Genomic DNA, 18335 nt, shown 5'->3' with positions numbered 1-18335 from the left:
ATCTGGTCTACACTTACACTGTTTATTTGGAAGGATAGAAGACTGTCTCAGGAAGGCGCCAAGTGAATTTTTATATGCTTTTTTGAGTAGGTATATTTGTCGTTTATTTTTGGAGGTTTGGAGGTTACAATATTAGATTCGTTACGACAAACCTTTGTTCACTAACGCGGTATCCGATTTGGTGCTCGTTATTACCTAAGGATTATTTGTTGCTAAGAGGTCAAGTTTGTGTGTTCACAAACGTTTACTACTCGCGTTAGCTATAAGTAACTGCACGGAATTATTTTTCGAGAATGCATTTGGCACAGTTTCGGATGATATTTCATGCGTACCTCCGGATTTTAACGTGTATTTTCGCCAACGTATCGAGGCTAAATTAAAGTCACCACCGACTATAATTGTACAAGTCAGATACTTGTTTGAAATTAAACTCAAGCTTTCTTTGAACCTTTAAGCAATTGTATCATCTGAGTTGGGAGGTTAGTAATAGAATCCAATTATTTTATTTCTTTTGCAAAGAGTGACCTCTGACCATACTAATTCACAGGAACTATTTATTTTAATTTCGCGACGAGATTAACTGCCGACAACTCTACACCGTTAGGTCGTTCGAAAAAATTTCGGCTGAACTTACCTCTGGCTTTAGCCACCTTCCAGTGCCTAAACCTATATGATCATCATTACTTTCTATGAGCGCTCGGAGCTCTGGTACTTTTCCAACACAGCTGCGACAATTTACAACTATTATATGGTTCCGGGATCTGCGTTCTTCCTGTGTTCGACCTGCACTCTTCGAGACTGATGCCCTTTTTCTGTTTCCCAAAGATCTTTTAACCTAAAAAAGCGCCTAGTCCATACCACACAGCCCTTGCTATACGTGTACCTACCTGCTGCGTGTAGTGGACTCCTGACCTGTTCAGTGAAACCCGAAACCCAACAATCCTACGGCACAAGTCCAATACGCAGTCTACACAGTCTCTTCTGATCTGTCTGAGCGTCTGATTCAGGCCCTCCAATCGGCTTTGTAGCAGAGGGCCGCAATCGGTCCTGTCGACTATGCTGCAAATTGTGACCTCAGCTTTCATCTTGCAAGCAAGACTGCCAGCCTTTACTACTTCCGTTAGCCACTCGTAACCACAGAGAATTTCTTCCAATCCAAAGCGAGTCATCACTGGTACTGAAGTGAGCCATCACATGCAGTTGGCTGCAACCCTGTGCTCTTCACGGCATCCGAAAGGACCCATTCCATGTCTTGAATTACTCACCCATTATGCAGACTGGGCGCACATCGGCTTTCTTCACCTTCGCCTAACATTGGAACTCCCAACTACCAATAAACCCACCCTTCGTGATGGCCTGCATCTTGAAGGCTGAGAGGTTTACTCTGAAACAGGACAGGCGACTGCATCTGGCTGACAGACAGTGCAACCACAGACAGCACCTGGAACCTGTTTGTCAAACTAACCGGTGTGGTCTTATGTGCGCCCCCTCAGAAGTCATTTGCTGCCTGCCACGCCCGGAGGCGACATCTCACATGGGTGTGGGCTCAACCTCAAGACAAGTGTCTGGGCTGGCCACCGGTGCAGACCAATGGGCGGACTCAGACGTGCTGGATGTCCGTTGGATCTGCACAGCTGGCCCACAACAGTGATGCCTTTCCACTTCAGCTTCAACCTATGTAACCGAAGTCATCATCAGCCTGGAGCTGAGAGTGAAGTGTCACCAGTTCGGCTTGCATCTGCATACAGCACTCACGGTCCTTATCCATACTAAAGACCATGGAAAACTACACTACTCAAACAAGGACAATTGACACGCTACAGAACTCTACAGTAGAGATGGGGTAAAATGCAAGAACTATGTCCAATAAAACTGGCCAATATGCAGGGATTCTAAAACTGAACAACTGAAGCTCTCTGGTGGTACTAAATAATTCGCTACTGATTAAGAATTCGTAAAATGTCACAGAATTGGTTACTTCCCTGTTTCTTCTGTCACAATGGGCTGCTGCTGCCCGACTTCCTAGTCAACTGGGCTTTATACCCTAAGTTTCCTACTGCCCTTTCTTTTCAATCAACCTATTGGTAGTTTCACATCACAGTAATGTCCATGTGATCCAAACTTGACAGCAGCATACTCAATTAATGCTTAGTTGTATTTATTGTTGCACATGAGATACCACAACGCAGGGGTATCTGTCGAGAGGCCAGACAAATGTGTGGTTCCTGAAGAGGGGCAGCAGCCTTTTCAGTAGTTGCAGGGGCAACAGTCTGGATGATTGACTGATCTGGCCTTGCAACAATAACCAAAACGGCCTTGCTGTGCTGGTACTGCGAACGGCTGAAAGCAAGGGGAAACTACAGCCGTAATTTTTCCCGAGGGCATGCAGCTTTACTGTATAGTTAAATGATGATGGCGTCCTCTTGGGTAAAATATTCCGGAGGTAAAATAGTCCCCCATTCGGATCTCCGGGTGGGGACTACTCAAGAGGACGTCGTTATCAGGAGGAAGAAAACTGGCGTTCTACGGATCGGAGCATGGAATGTCAGATCCCTTAATCGGGCAGGTAGGTTAGAAAATTTAAAAAGGGAAATGGATAGGTTAAAGTTAGATATAGTGGGAATTAGTGAAGTTCAGTGGCAGGAGGAACAAGACTTTTGGTCAGGTGAATACAGGGTTATAATTACAAAATCTAATAGAGGTAATGCAGGAGTAGGTTTAATAATGAATAGGAAAATAGGAATGCGGGTAAGCTACTACAAACAGCATAGTGAACGCATTATTGTGCCCAAGATAGACAAGAACCCCACGCCTATTACAGTAGTACAAGTTTATATGCCAACTAGCACTGCAGATGATGAAGAAATTGATGAAATGTATGATGGAATAAAAGAAATTATTCAGGTGGTGAAGGGAGACGAAAATTTAATAGTCATGGGTGCCTGGAATTCGAGAGAAGGAAAAGGGAGAGAAGGAAACATAGTAGGTGAATATGGATTGGGGCTAAGAAATGAAAGAGGAAGCCATCTGGTAGAATTTTGAACAGAGCGTAACTTAATCATAGCTAACACTTGGTTCAAGAATCATACATGGAAGAATCCTGGAGATACTAGAAGGTATCAGGTAGATTATATAATGGTAAGACAGAGATTTAGGAACCAGGTTTTAAATTATAAGATGTTTCCTGGGGCAGATGTGGACTGACCACAATCTATTGGTTATGAAGTGTAGATTAAAAGTGGAGAAACTGCAAAAAGGTGGGAATTTAAGGAGATGGGACCTGGATAAACTGAAAGAACCAGAGGTTGTACAGAGTTTCAGAGAGAGCATAAGGGAACAATCGACAGGAATGGGGGAAAGAAATACAGTAGAAGAAGAATGGGTAGCTTTGAGGGATGAAGTAGTGAAGGTAGCAGAGGGTCAAGTAGGTAAAAAGACGAGGGCTAGTAGAAATCCTTGGGTAGCGGAAGAGAAACTGAATTTAACTGATGAAAGGAGAAAATACAAAAATTCAGTAAGTGAAGCAGGCAAAAAGGAATGCAAACATCTCAAAAATGAGATCGACAGGAAGTGCAAAATGGCTAAGCAGGGATGGCTAGAGGACAAATGTAAGGATGTAGAGGTTTATCTCACGAGGGTAAGATAGATACTGCCTACAGGAAAATTAGAGAGACCTTTGGAGAAAAGAGAACCACTTGCATGAATATCAAGAGCTCAGATGGAAACCCAGTTCTAAGCAAAGAAGGGAGAGCAGAAAGATGGGAGGAGTATATAGATGTTCTATACAGGGGCGATGTTCTTGAGGACAATATTATGGAAATGGAAGAGGATGTAAATGAAGATGAAATGGGAGATATGATACTGCGTGATGAGTTTGACAGAGCACTGAAAGACCTAAGTCGAAACAAGGCCCCGGGTGTAGACAACTTTCTATTAGAACTACTGACGGCCTTGGGAGAACCAGTCCTGACAAAACTCTACCATCTCGTGAGCAAGATGTATGAGACAGGCGAAATTCCCTCAGACTTCAAGAAGAATATAATAATTCCAATTCCAAAGAAAGCAGGTGTTTACAGATGTGAAAATTACCGAACTATCAGTTTAATAAGTCACGGATGCAAAATACTAACGCGAATTCTTTACAGACGAATGGAAAAACTGGTAGAAGCCGACCTCGGGGAAGATCAATTTGGATTCCGTAGAAATATTGGAACACGTGAGGAAATACTGACCCTACGACTTATCTTAGAAGAAAGATTAAGAAAAGGCAAACCTACGTTTCTAGCATTTGTAGATTTAGAGAAAGCTTTTGACAATGTTGACTGGAATACTCTCTTTCAAATTCTAAAGGTGGCAGGGGTAAAATACAGGGAGCGAAAGGCTATTTACAATTTGTACAGAAACCAGATGGCAGTTACAAGAGTCGAGGGACATGAAAGGGAAGCAGTGGTTGGGAAGGGAGTGAGACAGGGTTGTACTCTCTCCCCGATCTTATTCAATCTGTATATTGAGCAAGCAGTAAAGGAAACAAAGAAAAAGTTCGGAGTAGGTATTAAAATCCATGGAGAAGAAATAAACACTTTGAGGTTCGCCGATGACATTGTAATTCTGTCAGAGACAGCAAAGGACTTGGAAGAGCAGTTGAACGGAATGGACAGTGTCTTGAAAGGAGGATATAAGATGAACATCAACAAAAGCAAAACGAGGATAATGGAATGTAGTCGAATTAAGTCGGGTGATGCTGAGGGAATTAGATTAGGAAATGAGACACTTAAAGTAGTAAAGGAGTTTTGCTATTTGGGGAGCAAAATAACTGATGATTGTCGAAGTAGAGAGGATATAAAATGTAGACTGGCAATGGCAAGGAAAGCGTTTCTGAAGAAGAGAAATTTGTTAAAATCGAGTTCTGATTTAAGTCTCAGGAAGTCGTTTCTGAAAGTATTTGTATGGAGTGTAGCCATGTATGGAAGTGAAACATGGACGATAAATAGTTTGGACAAGAAGAATAGAAGCTTTCGAATGTGGTGCTACAGAAGAATGCTGAAGATTAGATGGGTAGATCACATAACTAATGAGGAGGTATTGAATAGGATTGGGGAGAAGAGAAGTTTGTGGCACAACTTGACTAGAAGAAGGGATCGGTTGGTAGGACATGTTCTGAGGCATCAAGGGATCACCAATTTAGTACTAGAGGGCAGCGTGGAGGGTAAAAATCGTAGAGGGAGACCAAGAGATGAATACACTAAGCAGATTCGGAAGGATGTAGGCTGCAGTAGGTACTGGGAGATGATGAAGCTTGCACAGGATAGAGTGGCATGGAGAGCTGCATCAAACCAGTCTCAGGACTGAAGACCAAAACAACAACAATGAGAAACTGACAGTTTTATCATTCCATGATGCAATGAGTTCAACAACTTTTGATTGCATATTTCTTGAACTTAAACGCTTCCGTTACCAATTTTTCTCACACAACCGATTTTAGTTCTACTATGAATAATTCTAAAGTGTCTTTGGGAAGAGAAGTGTGTTACAGCCAGTTACAGCTTGAAGTGAATGATTTGTAACTGATGAATCATTGGACCCAATGTGAGCAGCAACAAGGTACACGCACGACAATCGAGTATCACTAATTGAATGCCAAACTTGTCGTTAGTTTATTTTCAATTACTTCCCTGAATGGAAACAGTTCCTGCAGGGACCTAGTAACCTTTCCCTGAAATTCTGCACAACATTTGAAATATTTTTTGGTCTTGAAGAAATATATACAGAAAGGAGTATGTCATGGATATAACATGTCACCAATATTGTTAAATGAGTATTCTGAGGAATGTAAGGAGGATATGGAAGACATAAAAATAGGCGGAGTGGAAATCAAAATAATAATGTTTGCTGACGATATTGCTTTCTTCGGGGAGAGAAACGAAACTGCAAGAGCGTTTACAAAAATGAACCTTATCTTAAAGATAAATATACTATGCAAATTAATACTAAGAAACAGTAATTATGGGTCATATCGCAATTAAATATTTTGAACTTTACATGGCAAAAGATCAGTTGACAGAACAAATTGCGCTGGCAGAGGCAGCCTGTTACAAGGGAAAGGTGCTTGGTGCTTCTTGCTTCAAAGACCTAAACGCAGAGATTAAATATAAATTTATTGAGAGATTTTTCTGCAGCGTGGTATAGGCGCGTCCAAAGGAGAGACGATCGAAAGCATCTGAAACGATGTAGGAAGAGGATGGACAGGATCTCGTTGACAGCAAGGCCACAAATTCTTAGAACAAGTGACGAGTGGAAATTGAGAACGTTCTACGTGGCTTTTTTTTTCTTCAAAAAATGCGTTTACAGTGATTATCTGTTACATGTGTCTCAACTTGATGCAGGTGCCAAACCACGGAGGAAGACTTTCAGACACGCATTAGTGCAAGGCAAATTTTCTTTGTACCAAGCTATGCTTCCCTCTGGCGTTCGAAAATCTAAAAGGACGTGAGAAGTTTTTGTTGACCACTGGCCTACTTGTTAAAAACGTAATGCTGCATTTCTATATTTGTGTTATCACAAAGAAAACCAAGCGCCGCAGCGTTAATGGAAGTTGGAACAAAAACTTTCCTGTCATTTTGTCAAAGACAGACATTTTTAGACTGTTGGTGTATACAAAATTCAAGATCAGCCACTGTTAATAATGCTAATTATTTAAAGAAATAGCGCTGTTACAGATTTCGAACCGACATGCGCCTTTTGGACTGCTGTTCACCTTTATCTTACATTTGCTTTTATTTACATCAGTTCTTGGCTCTTTTTTTAATAACTAATGTAAACAACGACAAATGTCATATAAACGTGAACAGCCGTCTGAAGATGGATCAGTCGGATCGAAACCTATGACGAGCGCTGTTTGTGTAAATAAATAGCATTATTGCCACTGTCTGCTCGCCGTTTGCTTCTTTGCAAGAATCACGTTGTAAAAACTTTTCTTATTGGCACCTGGAATTGTTATTTTCCTAGTATTGCAGTTAGAACCTTCATACAATATTAATTTCACTAATTTGTCTCAGTTTTTGCGATTAAGCAATGAGTAGCATAGTTTGTGGTATAAGAACACGTTCTCACTTTTTTTTCATAGAGAAATGTTGTACAAAAAGATACATATTGTTTCTTCATTCTCCTGACAAATGAGACTTTCCACTCAAACTTTTTACGTTTTACTCTTGCAGAAAAGATATCTATTCACAAGCCATCTCTGCCGATACAATACACTGTTCAAAACAATTATATGTACAGGAGTTTGATAACCATGTACGTAGCGCATGATTATTACATATACTACTGTTCTTGTCTTCCGAGGTGTTTTAATAATACGAACAATCCTCCACAATAAGTTTGAAAGCCGTGGCTTAGTGACAGTATTCAGATTTATCGTGCTATACCTAAGAGTGAAATGGATGAGCAACGTCTGAGTCCGCCGTCTAGAGAATGTAAGTAACTAGTGTGTCTACACTGTGTATGTTGCATCTGTCAACGTGAGGCATCGGACTGAGACAGACCGTGTTCGAGTAGTGACATTATTGCAGGAAGGTTAGATTATTTGTATCTACAGTGCTTAATATGGTGGAAGGTCTCTGTTGGATTCCTTTCATGTTTATTTCTTAAACCCGTTGTCATTTACGGCATACATTCCACTTCTAAATTTACTGTGGTGTTTCTGACTATCTGGGAGGAGACTGAGCAGTGGAACGTGTTACTTTTACACACAAACAAGAACGATCTGTTGCACTACTACACTTTAAAACACAGTTTATATGTAATTCATGTCTCAGTGTCTCATACAGAACCTACATCCGCTTTCTTTTATATACTGTATATGATAAGATACTGTCATCCCCCTTCCCTTCTGTGTGAAAGGATGAATGAGCAAATGTATTTCTAGTTGCATGCTTGATGGTAGCAGACAAGCCTGCCTGCTAGAGAACAGTAGGACCAACGTCAGGACAGGTAGCTATGCTTTTTAAAAGCAAAAAGGTTTCTATTCTTGGTATGGTCCTATCCGTCCATTGTCATGTTTGTATAGGAAGCTGTCTCTCTGGTCACTTCCGTTTATATCTGTGAAGCACCCTCAGTAAAGGCCCAGGCCAGTTTTTCCGCGGTGAGCGTCTCAAGTGGTAAGAGCTCCAGTTAAGCGCGTCTCTGCTAAGTCCGTAGGACAATGGATTTCTTAAGTTCAGCCTAACTGAAAATTTAATCACCTTTATTTCAGGTTTAGATCTAAAATATCTTATGTTATCTTAAATTGCAACGCAGTGTAATTGGAGCGTGAAGTTCAGAATATCTTCCAGTAGTTGCTTTGTCACTACTTTGCGAGTAAAGTGGAACCACGTGTGGACGATCTGTAACCCTTACTAAGATCAATCAATCCTAAATACCAATGTGCGTGAGATTATAACGTCTTTACAATATTTTTCAATATAACCACTTTTCTTTATGTTCAACCCAAGTGGGGTGTACCTTGTGAGACCAGTACCACGTGCTTATACAATTGTTTGACCCATCAGGTTAATAGTAAAACGATAGTAACCAGTTCGAGGTTTTTCTTTTGTAAATTGCGTTTCGATGTAATTTATTTTAATTATCGAAATTATTGTGGAGTTATGCTCTTTGTCTAATCCAAGCTCACCACGTGAAGCATGTGGTGTAATCATCAAAAAGCCCTCAGCCATTCTTTTCGGGAAGATTTCACAGAGTTAGTATGAATTTAGTATACCAGTGTGTGGTAATTTCATGATGGACAGGATTGCGCTACGACTATAACTTCTTTGGGTGAAAATTGAATCGGTTGGTTGTGATTAATTTCCTCTTGCATATGTTTCAACGTTCTTTGTGTATTATTTTATGAATGCAGTGTTGTATGCAGTCTCCCAATCTTGGTTCCATATTTGATATGTTCCGTAAGATTACAAACTCACATTTTCACAATCCTAAATAAGGCACCAGTTTAGTTATGAATCAAGTTTAATATGCTGAAATTTTAACGGAACAATGATCAATGTTAAAATGTCCAAATATAAACTGATTTATTTGTTTTTACTTAAATTATACACACACACACACACACACACACATACAGGGTGATTCAAAAAGAATACCACAACTTTAAAAATGTGTATTTAATGAAAGAAACATAATATAACCTATTATACATCATTACAAAGAGTATTTAAAAAGGTTTTTTCACTCAAAAACAAGTTCAGAGATGTTCAATATGGCCCCCTCCAGACACACGAGCAATATCAACCCGATACTCCAACTAGTTCCACACTCTCTGTAGCATATCAGGCGTAACAGTTTGGATAGCTGCTGTTATTTCTCGTTTCAAATCATCAATGGTGGCTGGGAGAGGTGGCCGAAACACCATATCCTTAACATACCCCCATAAGAAAAAATCGCACGGGGTAAGATCAGGGCTTCTTGGAGGCCAGTGATGAAGTGCTCTGTCACGGGCTGCCTGGCGGCCGATCCATCGCCTCGGGTAGTTGACGTTCAGGTTTCATAACTAACCTTTTTCGTAGGACTCTCCATACAGTTGATTGTGGAATTTGCAGCTCTCTGCTAGCTCTGCGAGTCGATTTTCCTGGGCTGCGAACAAATGCTTGCTGGATGCGTGCTACATTTTCATCACTCGTTCTCGGCCGTCCAGAACTTTTCCCTTTGCACAAACACCCATTCTCTGTAAACTGTTTATACCAACGTTTAATACACCACCTATCAGGAGGTTTAACACCATACTTCGTTCGAAATGCACGCTGAACAACTGTCGTCGATTCACTTCTGCCGTACTCAATAACACAAAAAGCTTTCTGTTGAGCGGTCGCCATCTTAGCATCAACTGACGCTGACGCCTAGTCAACAGCGCCTCAAGCGAACAAATGTACAACTAAATGAAACTTTATAGCTCCCTTAATTCGCCGACAGATAGTGCTTAGCTCTGCCTTTTGTCGTTGCAGAGTTTTAAATTCCTAAAGTTGTGGTATTCTTTTTGAATCACCCTGTATATCTCACCGGTTGTCGTAAGATGACTATTAAAAGATTATAATTAATGTTAGTCTGGATGGGAATTTGATAAGCTACACTGGATACCTGGTGAAACTGTTGCTCAGTAAAGCAAGGTGAACTTCCCGAGATAGCTCACAGCTTTTAACCCGCTTTTATTGTCTTGAATATCAGCACCGCTTTCAGAACAACTTAATGCATCAACATTACAATGGCTTCATCTGTTGTTCGGAGGGGAGGTTGGAAACGATTTCGTGAACTGGTACATACGGAAGAAACCCAGGACAAGGCAAAAAACCTGAAGTATCGGCCAAAGACGACCGATATGTGGTTAAATGTTCTCTCCTATGGCGTACTCCGGCTGCTCAGGTCCTACAAAATGATTAAAGAGCAGCAATGGGTTGTAGTGTCAGTGGCCAAAGAGCTCGCAACACACTCCGAGAGGCCCGATTAAGAACAAGTAGCAATCACATCCCTCGATTAACTGCTCAGCATATGAGAGATCGATTTGCTCAGTAACGTAGGCACTGGCAGCTTCGTCACTGGCGCAATGTATTGTTTACAGACGAATCCCGCTTTCGTCGAACACAGAACAGTCGTATACGTGTGTATCATCGGGTGAACGAAGCAGCAGTCCACGACATGGACAAATTTGGTTGCAACTCAGTCACTGTGTGGCGTGACATCACAATAGATGATCGATCGGACCTTGAGATAATCAGGCTGACGTAATGCTCTAAGATACATCAACGATATTGTACTAGGTGATATGTCCACTGCAGTTGTAATGGGTCCCCAGATTATCTTGCAACAACATAATGCAAGAGTTCATTCAGCAACAGTCACCATGGAAACCCTACAGGACATCGTGATTCTACCATTAGATTGGCCTGATCTTAGTCCTATTGAGCACGTGTGGAATACGCTGGGCAGACAACTTCGGGCCCGTTCTGTAGCACCTCAGACGCTTTGGCTTGCAGAGGTGTTTGCTGAGGAGTGGGAAAAAAATTCCGCAAGGAAATGTTCGCAGTCTTCTCAGAAGCATGCCTCGAATATGTGAGGCGGTAATACGGGCACACGGAAGGCCTATCCAATATTGAAATATTTCTTTTCGTGCCGTATGTGATTTAAGTGAAGGAGTTTCCACTTTGGTATACGACACTGTGTTGAATTTCTGGCCACAGCATCAACATGTGCAATGCTAATAGGGTATGTGCATTTCTGTTAAATAAAGGTTTCATTTTCCAGAACAAAAATACGTTTCACTCCATAAATTCCTGAAAAAATAATGCAGGTTTTTGAAATGTTGTACCTCTAATTTTTTAAGTAGTGCAGATTTCTTGTTAATGCAATGTGAGAAATAATTCAAGGCCAACAAGGAAGATGAAGAGCTAGACTGTAGTGCTTCAAACATCACATATGATATAGAAGCAGGTTCATATTAGGGAATGAAGGGCCTATCAGGGGGGAAAAAAGGATGAAAAAGAAGGATTTTTGCTAACCATATTTCTAATTCAGACTAAAGGAGGCTTCAATTTCCTATGGAACCGAATGCATAAATGTTTACCTGTTGAAACTAGGGCACTTAGGCCTTAACGCAGTTTCGTATTGCAGATAGCGAACGTCTTTCTAATACTTGTAAACAGTTTAGTTCTGATGATGATAGATGAGTATTCTTTTAAGTTTATTGGCCTAAGGCTACTATAAATGAAAACGAATGAATCAATGTTCTATATTTTCAAAGTATCATATCTACAAATATGATTGATGTATGAATAGGAACGAACTCCCCGAGTTTGCGTTACGCCCACCAGTTGGCGTTAGAAGTGCAGTGCCTCGACAAAACGACGACAAAGCAAAACGAGTATTTTTGTGTTGGAATTTGCGAGATGTTTATCTGTTATAACCGTGCAACGTTCCCCTGGATCCCTAGATCCCCTGATCTACCGCCTTCTAACTTTTTTCTTTGGGGATACATTATTGAGGTGTTTGCATACTCTCGCTGCCAAGAACACAAACAGCTCAGAGAACATATCAATGCTGCTGTGTTGACCACTGACAATGTTGCTACGAAAGGTACAGAAGGAATTTGAGAATGTCGGCACAGGTATGTGTGCGCTTCAACGTCGCGCCAACACTCTGGACGGCGCTGTTCTTTACGTTACGGCCAAGCGGAAAAAGTGGTCTATCTCACGCTGTGGTCACACTGTGTCGTCCACTACCCTGTCGGAGCTGTGTACGGCCCTCTTCTCTCCACTGGTTTCACTGTTGAAGCAGCCTGCCCTGCATGAACCGTAATGTCACATAACAACAGGCCCGCCTCCCGGAGACCAATCATTCCGCCCCGTTTCAACGCACTATGTGAAGTCCAGGCATAGCAGCACTTGGCTACATGTTTCCACTTCGAACGCGTGTTTCCACTTCATATGCGAGCTCCTCATCGACTGAGCGTTGGGTAACACTGACCTGTCCGGTCACACAAGAGGGCGTACGTAACACCTATCTGCAACTTAAATCATTATGGTACCGCTGTACTACATGTCCTCTTATGATTTGCACTGAGTCTAACGCTGCTGCACGAAATTTATACGCGTTTTACCGTTCCCAGACCGAGCCCTGTGACCACAGTCTCGCGAAGTAGCGATGTATGCCGTAAGTATGGCCTTGCGGAAGTAGACGGATGGGCAAGATACTGTGGAATTAATTATCTGCACGAGAGTAGATTCCACAATTCGCCAAATACTTCAATTGTAGATAGTTAGTACATTCTCTTCCCTCTACCATTGATTCCTATTCTTTGTATCTTACTGAGAAATACAAGTTTTCCTAGCTTGTATTCAACAACATTACTCTTTCTCAGTTGAGTGACTACACACTATGATAAATGTAAGCAAAAAATATTAATCCATAGTTAGTTTTGTTTTATTATGTAGTGCAGTACTGCTTGGTAAACATTTCAACACACAGATGTTAAAGTAAAGTTCTAGCATTGGTAATTATTTTTACGTCTACTGAAAGTGCACTCACAAATGCTTACTGTTTCAAGTCCAGTCAGTGTCATATCGTGCCGTGCCACAGCGTAACTCGCAGTTACAAATAAAACAGTGAACAGCAGATAGATCTAAGAAGTGATTTCAACAATTAACGAGACAATAGCATAAACAGGAAAACTGATAAGTATTATTAGGTGAAACATCATGTAGGTCAAGTCTGTAACCTTACTGATAAATACAGTTATCTGTTTGAAGTAAACATTACTTTTCATCCACTTCGAATTGTCAGCCCTTATCGGAACAAAGTTATTAGATTTTTATAATATGAAAAAGCAAAACCAGTCAAAATTTACTCTGGAATGTGGAAACTGCAGTGCTTAAGTGGCGGAAACGTGTGTTAAGTGAATGGGACAGTTAAGATTATGTAAAACAAATGTACACATCTTATTAATCGCACATGAAAACATTACATCTCGACCGACCGCAGTGCAAAACAGAATAAATGACCTTATTCACGAAGATAGTCGCGTAAAAATGGTGTCAAATGCTGATTTCTATGAAGTTAATGGGAAGTGTGGATGCTATCTTTCAATTTAAATTTAATAAACACAAAATGTATTCGAGAAGAATTCCTAGATACTTACTGAGTTCCATAAACAAATCCGTTTTTTAATTTGTTTTGCCGGCCGAAGTGGCCGTGCGGTTAAAGGCGCTGCAGTCTGGAACCGCAAGACCGCTACGGTCGCAGGTTCGAATCCTGCCTCGGGCATGGATATTTGTGATGTCCTTAGGTTAGTTAGGTTTAACTAGTTCTAAGTTCTAGGGGACTAATGACCTCAGCAGTTGAGTCCCATAGTGCTCAGAGCCATTTTTTTTAATTTGTTTTGAACAAAAATAATAATGCAGAGTAATGTATTTCAGGACATGTTTCCAACTGTACAGCCCGATGAAAGAAATTTTTCGTGGCTCTAAGGAAGAAGGCAACAATGCGTTCGCACATGCTATATACAAATGGCTCAGATACCAAGACCAAAAACTGGGGAATTGAACTAGAAAACTCGCAAAATAATCGGGGAAATTTCTATATATTGGTGGAGACTACATTAGGAAGTAGTAGTGTAAGTTTCAATTCATTTTTTCTTTCTCACACATTGACTGATTATTGAACATCGCTCTTATCAACGTACGTGTCAGATATCCTTTTTTGTTTCTTTAGCTGTTGCGCTGCAGAAAATCGTGTAGAAATTGTACGTACTAGCAAGGAAAAACACATTAAGTAAGGCACAACTAGCCTGAGAATGCTATGAACAGCTGAAGAGTCAGTGTCAGAGGATTTGAGAAATGCGTCAGATCGAAAACGTGAGGTGGAATTCGGTTTGTACCTTGATACCTCAGGAAAGAGATCAACATCCGAGGACAGTAAATGGATAACATGATGCGAACTTCCTGGAACAAATGTCATTTTGGCTTCTTTACAGGCATATCTTTAGCAATGTTTTCTGCAATTGTTTACAATAGTATCTCATAAAATATTCTGACCCACCACTAAGTCTATGGTAAACGATAAATTAATGCAGCACATCCTGGTAAGATTGAAAACAATACAAATTTTGCAATAAAACGCAAAGTAAACGGGTTGTGTGAAAGAGGCAGGACTGCAGCACTTTTAAATTTAATAATGACAGCAAAATACTGAAAGCAATAAACAGTAAACTAATAGAACAAAGCAATAGCAACTAAGGCAGACAAACGTAGTCAAAGGCAGTCATTAGAACTGTACATGAACATGCATTGAGAAAAGTTAGAATTCTTTGAGCAAAAATAATAATAATGTACGGATGAAGAACCAACAGACAAATTTTAGACGGAGCTCAACGCACTTTTCAAGAAGCCTGACTTATTACTTACTGAGATAGACAAGCCCACTATATATCCATGAACGCGGAAGTACCGCAACTCAAGATGCACAAGGACAGTGCAATCAGAGCTGTCGTGAATTTTATAAACAGCGTGTTCTGCAAACTGTCACTAACAAGAGCCAGATGTTATCACTAGATGTCACTAATCTATAAACAAATATCGCTACACATGAAGCAGCAGAAGTTATTAAATACATTTTTACAAAACACAAAGAGCTTTCAATGACCAACTATTCAATTCACTGACTTTCTCGGAATATACTATATTCCAACTATTTCAATTTCAGTGAATGATATTATGTAAAAATGCAAACTGGTCTAGTAATGGGCTTCAGCGTATCTAGAACCATAGCTAGTATCTTCCTAAATCACACTGTACAAAAATTATTTAACAGCACCATACTATGTTTTGCAGAAGATGTCATACATACATTATTGATAGACAAGGAAAATAAGCAGATTGTAGAGGATGAAATTCGTCACAGTTTGATGTAAGGAACTTGTGAAATCCATTTTGTACGGCCCCTACTGGACTGTTGCCAATCCACAAACCACCTTTTCGAGAAGTTACCAAGCGAGATGCTCAGTGAACATTTGGTGGTTATCTTATTGAACCACGCATCTTAGTAGATCGCTTGAATGGTGCATGGTACTTTAACTTTCTGAAGAATGCCTTGCCTGAACTTCTGGAGGACGAAACAATGCCACAACTGACTAAGCATAACTTAACAGAAAATGATTCCATCCAAGGCAGAATCTTACAGATAAATAGACAAATTATGGTTCGTCGTTTCACATCTTGTAATGAAGTCGAAGATGGTCCCATTGACGATTTACAGTAGTGAAATCAAAGACACGGTTTACAGTATTTGACTTCACTCTACAGTAAACATACATTTTCCAACCTACAATATTCCAGTGTTTCATTTAGCCTATCTAACGCATGGAAAGTGCATATTGCTGTAGAAAGTATTTCACATTTCCATATACAGGTTCTTGACAGCAAAATATTTTCAATTTCATTCTCTACGATGTCCTAAACTAACCACTCCCGAACAGACCAGGAAGGCACAACGGCACCGACCGACCGGCCGCCGTGTCATCCTCAAGCCCATTAGGCGTCACTGGATGTGGATATGGAGGAGCATGTGAGCAGCACACCGCTCTACCGGCCTTATGTCAGTTTCCGTGACCGGAGGCGCTACTTCTCAATCAAGTAGCTCCTCAGTTTGCCTCACAAGGGCTGAGTGCACCCCGCTTGCCAACACCGCTCGGCAAACCGGATTGTCACCCACCCAAGTGCTAGCCCAGACCGACAGCGCTGAACTTCGGTGACCTGATGGGAACCGGTGTTACGACTGCGGCAAGGCCGTTGGCCTCTTGATGTCTTATACATGTTGTCTATCTTCGATCTGCAATGTAAGTTGATATTGGTCTCTGACTTACTAGATATTGCATTTCTACATCTGTACGAACTCTGGACTGTTATTGTTGTGTTTGCTATTCATCGTTTAAAATTTGTATTTATAGCGATCCTAAGGGTTTTTTTCTACTGGAGCATCTTGTAATTGGCTTTGTTTATTGTTTAAAATTTATAAATCCAGTGCCGTATTCGGATAACGAATGCAAATTATACCAGATTTGTAGCGAAATAAAGTTCAAAACAGACAATTGGCCACACTTCCAACGAAACTAACGTGTAATGTGAACCACTGATCCGCCTGAGGATGAGAGTGAAAGTCCTTGAAACGCAAAGTAGAACAAGCAAAAATGACTCACCAAAGATAATTTTTATCTTATGTTATAAACAGTCGCATTTTCCAAACCATCTTCCAAAATGGACGTCGTTAGGTTAAGCCTGTGATACTTGTTGCATCATATCTGCTGTCAATGATCTTCAAACTGTGATGTCAGATGGGGGTTCTCTAAAGCTTTTCGCAGATTTATCACGGTTGCATTACTCGGAAAGACAATTGATAAGATTCTTGAACTCACTTCAGGCATCATAGGCGATTCAGTACTAGAGTACTGCGTATCACTAGATGGCCACGGACGGAATTGTCGAAAGCAGCTTCGATGAGGATGAAATGAAACGTTTCCTGCTCTCTGCTTTTTTTTATCTGACTGGTTCGATGCGACTCGCCATGAATTCCTCTTGTGACTACCTCTTGATCTCAGAGCAAGACTTTCACCTTGCGCCCTCAATTGTTTGATGAATTTTTTCCAATCTCTGTCTTCCCCTACAGTTTCTACCCTCTATAGCTCGCTATGGTTCCATGCAAGTTATTCCCAGATGCCTTAAAGCATGATGTCATCCTGTCTTCTTATTGGCAGCGTTTACCACGTGTTCCTTTCCACTACGATTCTGCGCAGGATCACCTCATTCCACGTAAGTCCACCTACTTTTCGACATCCTTCTGTAGCACCATCCCTTAGACTTTTCTATTCTCCTCTGCTCCGGTTTTATCACAGTCCATGCTTCACCACCATTCAATTCTGTGCTCCTAACATACATTCTCTGAAAATTCCTTCCTCAAATTAACGCCTATGTTAGAAACTAGTAGGCTTCTCTTGATCTGGAATGCCCTTTTTGCCAGTGCTGATTTGTTTTTTATGTCTTCCTCGCTCCTTCCACCATGGGTTCTTTTGCTGCTTAGGTAGTATCATCATCTACCTCTTGTTCTTTTGTGTCTAGGACTCCCGCCTACTCGGTTCGCTAGACAAACAAACAATCAAACAACTTGCATTAATGAGTTTTATTACAACAAGGAAATTACAATACTTAACTTCGTTGGATGTATCGCAAGCAAAGAGAGACATACAAAATAATCAGTCTTCTTCAGAACAGACAAGTAAAAGTCTGTGCTACGCAGAGCTAGCTAACCAAGTAGCTAACATTGACGCTGCTATCCAAGTGTGCCGCCATCAGTCGAGCACGGCGCTGATGTCCTCTTCACCTAGGGGGGCAGCTGCTGTCGCATTGTCGTCCTGGAAGGGAGGTCTGTCAGTGTGCGATTTTCTCACTTCCTCTCACAGCCTTCTCTTCCCTGTCGTTCTCTAATGGCGTGCCGGCACTGACTGGCGTGTCAGCAATGACTGTACACCTCAGATAAGTTGGCACAGTGAATAGGCCTTGAAAAACTGAACACAGATCAATCTAGAAAACAGGAAGAAGGTGTATGGAACTACACTACTGGCCACCGTACATGCAACACCAAGAAAGAAAAGAGGTAGCACAACAAGATTTTGTAGATAACATGTTGACTAAGTATCAAATGATTACGTTTACAGACGTCTGTGACATGTGGTTCCTGCCAGAATCAGTAGCCAGAGTAGCCGCCATTGTTGGAGATCACCGCTGCCACACGTCTCGGCATTG

This window comes from Schistocerca nitens, chromosome 6 (genome assembly GCF_023898315.1).
Source record: "Schistocerca nitens isolate TAMUIC-IGC-003100 chromosome 6, iqSchNite1.1, whole genome shotgun sequence".
Lineage (NCBI taxonomy): Eukaryota > Metazoa > Arthropoda > Insecta > Orthoptera > Acrididae > Schistocerca > Schistocerca nitens.
This window is presented reverse-complemented; position numbering follows the sequence as displayed.